The sequence below is a fragment of the Bubalus bubalis genome, chromosome 6, assembly GCF_019923935.1.
Source record: "Bubalus bubalis isolate 160015118507 breed Murrah chromosome 6, NDDB_SH_1, whole genome shotgun sequence".
Lineage (NCBI taxonomy): Eukaryota > Metazoa > Chordata > Mammalia > Artiodactyla > Bovidae > Bubalus > Bubalus bubalis.
The window spans coordinates 39,500,538-39,508,035 of record NC_059162.1 but is presented as its reverse complement, the minus strand read 5'-3'; the positions used below and the strand labels follow the sequence as shown (position 1 = coordinate 39,508,035).

The following is a 7,498-nucleotide window of genomic DNA, read 5'->3' as shown; positions in this document are numbered from 1 at the left end:
TTAATCTAAATGAAATAAGTCATGTATAGTTTGAAATTAGAGTTTTCTCCTGATACATGTCCAGGAAGGGGATTTCAGGATCAGATAGTAACTATGTTTAGTTTTTTAAGGAATCTCCATCCTATTCTCCAAAGTGACTGTACCAATTTACATTCCCATCTATAATATATGAAGGTTCCTTTTCCTCCACATCCTCTCCAGCATTTATTATTTGTAGATTTTTAATGATGGCTGTTCTGACTGGTGTGAGGTGATCTCTCATTGTAGATTTGATTTGATGTCTCCAATAATTAGCAAACTTGAGCATCTTTTCATATGCTTATTGCTGTCTATATGTCTTCTTTGGTGAGATGTCATTTTAGAGCTTTTGACCAGTTCTAAATTGGGTTGTTTTCTAATTCTTGAGTTTTAAGAGATATTTATATGTTTTTAATACCAGTACTTTATCAGCTTTGTGTTTGCCAAAATTTTCTCCAAATCTGTGTATTATCTTTTTTTCTCCTAACAATAATTTTTTTTCCAATAAAAAAGTTTAAGGAACAATAATATAATTTTAAGCTGTATTTATTACTTGCAGAGATTCTCCATAGCAATAAAACATTATATAACTATATTTATATGACTAAGGAAATATAATATATAATATTAAATAATTCTCAACTATTTCTGGGAAAATTGTCTCCATTTATTTGAAATAATTTATGAAAAAATGTATGCCTATGTAGTGTTGGGTATTGGTATTGTTGATTAATGGAAGTAAAATAAAAAAGTTTCTTCTAGGGATTTTTCAAATATAATGTTGCCATAAGTGACAAATTGTTTATAACTATGAGACCTTCCTTGTTTCTAAGTGTATACACCACAAACAGAGGCTTGCAACTTTTTTAGTGTTATGGAGTCACTAAAACAGTCATTTGTTTAGTGTCACAGATGAGAGCTATTTTTATTGATAAATAACCCATTTATTATTAAAATAAGAAATTCAATAACATAAAAAGATTTAATTCAATGTAATTTATATTAACTGGTCCAATTATAGGTTGATTTTGATCAAGTACTGAGAATACAGCTATATTAGGCAGGATTCCCAGTTGCAAACAATCTACCTCTGGCAGACTTAAGCAAAACAAACAAATAAACTTATTGTAACACACTCATAGCACAATGTGACAAAAATGGATAATTATGACACAGGTTTTGTACTTTCTAATCTGTTGAAAAGAGTTGTTGCTAAGAAATTGCTGCAAATTATGAACTATATCACCCTTCACCTGTGAATCCGTGTGGGTCTGGTGTCTGGGTCTCATCTAAGAAGATGAGGATAAGTGATGTGTGTTTCTTCATAGAATGACTTTAAAATAGAGTAACTTCTTCATTCCTGTTTGTTCTTGCTTTAACTGCAGATGCTGACAGTCTTAGGGAGTGACAGAGTATCAAGATGGAAACAATCCAAGCCATCTACTAACTAAAAATCCTCGAAGTTCAGTGACTTGATGAGAAATAAACTTCTATATTTTAAACCACTGAAGCTTTGAGTGGTTTATTCAAGCAGCTACAGTTACCTCAACTGATATATGAATAAATTTGCTGGAATTCTATATTATCAGGCTTAGAAAACTGGCAACAATAATGGAAAAGTGAAAGTGCAAGCCACAGCCGATTTTCACCACTGAATCAGTTGGGTGAAGGCTCCTGTTTCTACAGCTGAACACTGGAAATTGTAACTTTGATTGCAACTGGCACTAGGCAGTGGGTATGGCTACTGGCTCTGTGGCCCTGGCACACCAGGATGCTTGAAGTTGCTACAGTCTCTGAAGCTATTATTAGAATTTGTTTTCTATCACCTTTAATTGATTATATAAATAACTTTTGACTCAAAGTCCCAGGTGAAATTGGATGAGCTTATCTAACATGTAGGTACAGTGTTCAGTATTGAAAATGTTGGAAAAGTGAGTGTCTGACCTTTTGGAGCATCTACAGTGAGGGGCAATCACTAAGATTCTATGCTGGAGAGTCATCTGATTTTTAAGTTATTCAGATATGCACTAAACTAGCATTTAAGACATTAATTTTGAGAAGTATACTAGTTACCCATTGTATTTGTGTTAATTACTCAGTCGTGTCCAACTCTTTGTGACACCATGGACTGTAGCCCATCAATCTCCTCTGTCCATGGAATTCTCCAGGCAAGAATACTGGAGTGGGTTGCCATTTCCTTCTCTGGGAAACTTCCCAACCAAGGGTTCAAAACCAGGTCTTCCACCTTCCAGATGGATTCTTTACCATCTGAGCCACCTGGAAAGTCCCAGTTACCCATTACTGCACAACAAATTAATCTCCAAAAATCAATCCCCTAAATGAAGGACTAAAACAGTAAAAATTAGTATCTTACAGTTTTTGTGAGTTAGGAATTCATGAATAACTTGGTTGGCTGGACATGGCCTCTCATGAGAGACCTGATAGGGGCTGCAGGTATCTGCTGACTAGACAGGAGACAGAGGATCTTCTCATAAGATGGGTCATTTATAGGGCTTTTGGCATAATGCATAAGTGGATCTCTTCATAGTATACCAAGTGACCTCATGACACAGCAGCAGGCTTCCCCCTAGCCACATAATCCAAGACAGAACAAGAAGTAAATGCCATCATTTCTATTATGCCTTAAGCTTCTAAATTGTACACCATCACTTCTGTCATATTTTATAGGGCACACAAGCCAATTATGACACAATATCAGAGAGAACTACACAATGATGTGAATATCCAGAGTCAGGGATCATGGGGGTCACTTTGAACAGTGACCATCACAAGAAAAGTGGACTTTATTATGCCACTACATACTTCAGTTTTCACTACAGAATTTTAATTGTAGAAGCAGTAAGTTTCAAAGAAGAGGTAATTTTATTGATTCGGGTACTACCAAATATTTCTCTGAGTTTAACTCTTTAATTGCTATATCTACTGATTTCTGGGATTCCAGTCAATTTGGGGGCTGGGAGGTGTGTGTGGAGATTAGCTTCTTTCAGCTCTTAAAAAAGACTGCCAAGGAAAAAGGGAGCAGCTGAGTCTCTTCCTCACCACTCTGGTCCTACTGTGTGCCTGGCCACTTCTTGTCCCATATCTTGCCTCACCTGTCTCATGGTGACCAGAGTAAGGTAGCCATAATGCTGATGCTGGCAAGACAACTGAATCAGGATAATCATCTCAAAGAGTCCCAAGCATAGACACAGCCTCTGATTCCACCCATCAGGTTTCTGTGAGAGATAGGCTACTTGTTAGAGGTTGAAACTGATTTACCTTGTAGGTATAAAGTGCATTTTCTTCATTCAAGTAAGCTTCATTGCTTTCAGCTAACTGTAAACCCCAGGATTGTTGTCATTGTTTTGTGTTTTTTGATAGATGAGGGTTACTACCAGGGTAGAAAATTTGTTTGAGGTTGAAGTTCCTGATGTGTATAACGTGGTGCCTCCCACAGTGAGATGCTTCATCAGGTTGTAGCAAGTTATAGCACCCCAACATCACAGAGACAGGTAAAATATGTCTAGGTTTATTGAGAGAGTGTTTGATTGACAGCACTGGCTGGGCTCTCAGGAGGACATTGAGGAATGTTGTTTGGAGATTCAACTCATTGTTAACTGATCTTTTGAATTTTGATTATCCACTAAATATTGAAGCTGCAGAACCTCATTTGCAGGACAAGGATGGCTTCCAGAATAAAGTTGAAGACAGCATGAAGTTTTGTGCCAGAGGATATGAGAAGACTACAGCATTCTGTACTGTGTGTTATGTTTGTCTCCAACTGAAACAAAAAGGAAGCCTCTTCCCCAGTGCTCAGGCTCCCCTCAGTCCCACTGGGTCCTCCAGAGTCCTGTGAGTATGTTGTTTTGAGGAAGAACCTCTTCACACAGCCTCTGGTAGATAGAGAGTTCCACATAAATACAGCAAGATAATGTGTTTGGGGTTATCAAGAGTTATCCACTTACCTTAACATGTTTACCTTTTTTGAAACTGTGCTGTATATGTTGCTGATGAGATTCTTGAGAAGTTGTCATGAACTCAGAATTGAGGCTAAAGCATGCTGCTTTCTCTTTTCCCAGAGTCAGTCCCAAAGTCAGTCTCATGCACAGGTGATGTTACTGATGTGCTCAGTGTAGCTTGCAGATGGGTGATTAGAAACTCATTACAAACTGTGACTGGATGCAAAAATCTTAGCTCCTTTCTGGAATGCCTAGATGTCATGAAACTGCCCAGTCACCATAAATCTCTTTCTGAAATGCATATTTTCTTTAATATAAGTATATTTTGGAATAGATTTGGAATTTATATGATTTAATAATTTAATAACTTTTTTCTATTCTCATTTAATTTGTATTTTCATTGTGTAGAGCAGACAGAAAGATGCTGAGTCAAACAACTATTGAAGAGAAATACAAAGGAAATATCAAGGAAAAAATGACTGGCAAAAGCACTGCTGATAATTTCTATACCTTCACATTTCCAAGGCAGGATCAAGCCAATGGGCTGATGAGAACTGGTAAGAATGAAAGGATAAGATGAGAAGTTGATGCTGTTTGGTTGTCGGCATGAGAATTGCTAAGACTTAGATTCCAATGTCTGAGGGAAGAAAAATACAGAAATATGCTGAGTATCCAAGGCAAATGATGTGCATTCAGGTTCAGGTAACTTCTTGGACTTTCCTGATGGAAAGCATGCATATTTGGAAAATATCAGCAGAGGAAAGAGTGTTTAGCTGGAGCAGAGTGAACAAGGAAAAGTGCAAAATGATATAAGCCATAAAGTGGAATGGGGGACCAAATCATTTAGGTTTTTATAGGCAATTATAAAGACACTGGATTTTACTTTGATATAAGAGGATTTTTAAGGGTTTTAAGTAAATGAAAAACATTAAAAAAAAAACCTTTAAGGAATAAAGAGTGAATGTAGAGAAATAGAATAAGAAGGCAATACAATGAAAGAGGCAAGAAATGATGGTTGGTTGAACTATAAGAGTATCTTAAAAGTTGGTGAGGAAAGATCAATACTGGCTATAAACTGATGGTAGACAACATACTTCTGAATTGGATGTGAAGTATGTGAGAAACAGATAAGCCACAGATGATGTCAGGATTTTATCTTGAGCTCCTAAAGCAAGGGGAAATTTTTTAAAGAAAGACCATTCTTTATTAGTGGTGGGAGAATCAAGAGATTGGTTTTGAACCTGTTACATTATTTAAGCAAGCTAAATACCAAGCTAAACATTCCTTTATTTGGGCTTCCCAGGTGGTGCTAGTGGTAAAGAATTCATCTGCCAATGTAGGAGACATGAGATGTGGGTTGCATCCCTAGGTTGGGAATATATCCTGGAGGAGAGCATGGCAACCCACTCTGGTATTCTTGCCTGGAAATTTTCATGAACAGAGGAACCTGGCAGGCTACAGTACATGGGGTTCACAAAGAGTTGAACATGACTCAAGCAACTTAGCACACATGCAAACATCCAGGGGAATTTTGAATAGGCAATTTGATGTACCAAACCTGTACATTCTGAGATGTAGAGGAATCAAATATGTGGTTGGGAAAGAGACAGGGTGGTGTCTCAGAAGCCAAATGTAGAAAGTGAGTCAATAAAATGAAACTATCAAATTGCCCTAAAGGTTTGAGTATGTAAGAACTGGGTTTAGTTTAGTCATGATATTGTCACTAACTACCCAACAATCTTGTGATTCAGTTCAGTCACTCAGTCGTGTGAGCTGCTTTTTTAATGGCTGGAGCCATTAAAAGACGCTTACTCCTTGGAAGGAAAGTTATGACCAACCTAGATAGCATATTGAAAAGCAGAGACATCACTTTACCAACAAAGGTCTGTCTAGTCAAGGCTATGCTTTTTCCAGTGGTCATGTATGGATGTGAAAGTTGGACTGTGAAGAAAGCTGAGCACCGAAGAATTGATGCTTTGGAACTGGTGGTGTTGGAGAAGACTCTTGAGAGTCCCTTGGACTGCAAGGAGATCCAACCAGTCCATTCTGAAGAGATCAGCCCTGGGATTTCTTTGGAAGGAATGATGCTAAAGCTGAAACTCCAGTACTTTGGCCACCTCATGCAAAGAGTTGACTCATTGGAAAGGACTCTGATGCTGGGAGGGACTGGGGGCAGGAGGAGAAGGGGACGACAGAGGATAAGATGGCTGGATGGCATCACTGACTCGATGGACGTGAGTCTCAGTGAACTCCAGGAGTTGGTGATGCACAGGGAGGCCTGGCGTGCTGCGATTCATGGGGTCGCAAAGAGTGGGACACGACTGAGCAACTGAACTGAGTTGAACCCAACAATCTTCCTTTTAGCTGAGGAGAGACTGCATTCCTACTGGAATGAGATTAAAGAGAATTCAGTTCAGCTCAGTCTCTCAGTCGTGTCCTACTCTTTGCTACCCCATGGACTGCAGCACACCAGACTATCCTGTCCATCACCAACTCCCAAAGTTTACTCAAACTAATGTCTATTGAGTCAGTGATGCCATCCAACCACCTCATCCTCTGTCATCGCCTTCTCCTCCCGCCTTTAATCCTCCGCAGCATCAGGGTCTTTTCAAATGAGTCAGTTCTTCACGTAAGATGGCCAAAGTATTGGAGTTTCAGCTTCAGCATCAGTCTTTCCAATGAATATTCAAGACGGATTTCCTTTAGGATGGACAGGTCGCATCTCCCTGCAGTCCAAGGGACTTTCAAGAGTCTTCTCCAACACCACAGTTCAAAAGCATCAATTCTTCAGCACTCAGCTTTATTTATAGTCCAACTTTCATATCCATACATGTCTACTGGAAAATCCATAGCTTTGGCTAACAGACCTTGGTCGCCAAAGTAATGTCTCTGCTTTTTAATATGCTGTCTAGGTTGGTCATACCTTTTCTTCCAAGGTGCAGGCATCTTTTAATTTCAAGGCTGCAGTCACCATCTACAGTCATTTTGGAGCCCAAAAAAAGTCAGTCACTGCTTCCACTGTTTCCCCATCTATTTCCCATGAAGTGATGGGACCAGATGCCATGATCTTAGTTTTCTGAATGTTGAGTTTTAAGCTAACTTTTAACTCTCCTCTTTCACTTTCATCAAGGGGCTCTTTAGTTCTTCACTTTCAGCCATAAGGGTCATGCCATCTGTGTATCTGAGGTTATTGATATTTCTCCTGGCAATTTTGATTCCAGCTTGTGCTTCATCCATCTCAGCATTTCTCATGTGTACTCTGCATATAAGTTAAATAAGCAAGGTGACAATATACAGCCTTGACCTACTCCTTTCCCAATTTGGAACCATGTTGTTCCACATTCAGTTATAACTGTTGCTTCTTGACCTGCATGCAGATTTCTCAAGAGCCAGGTCAGGTGGTCTGGCATTCCCATCTCTTGAAGAATTTTCCACAGTTTGTTGTGATCCACACAGTCAAAGGCTTTGACATAGTCAATAAAGCAGAAGTATATGTTTTTCTGGAACTCTCTTGCTTTTTT

At 38.7% G+C, this 7,498-nt stretch overlaps 1 pseudogene; it reads left to right on the top strand.

Moving 5' to 3' along the window:
- Positions 1-3,164: 3,164 nt before the first annotated feature.
- LOC102402852 lies at positions 3,165-3,897 on the top strand (annotated as a pseudogene).
- The last annotated feature ends 3,601 nt before the right edge of the window (positions 3,898-7,498 follow it).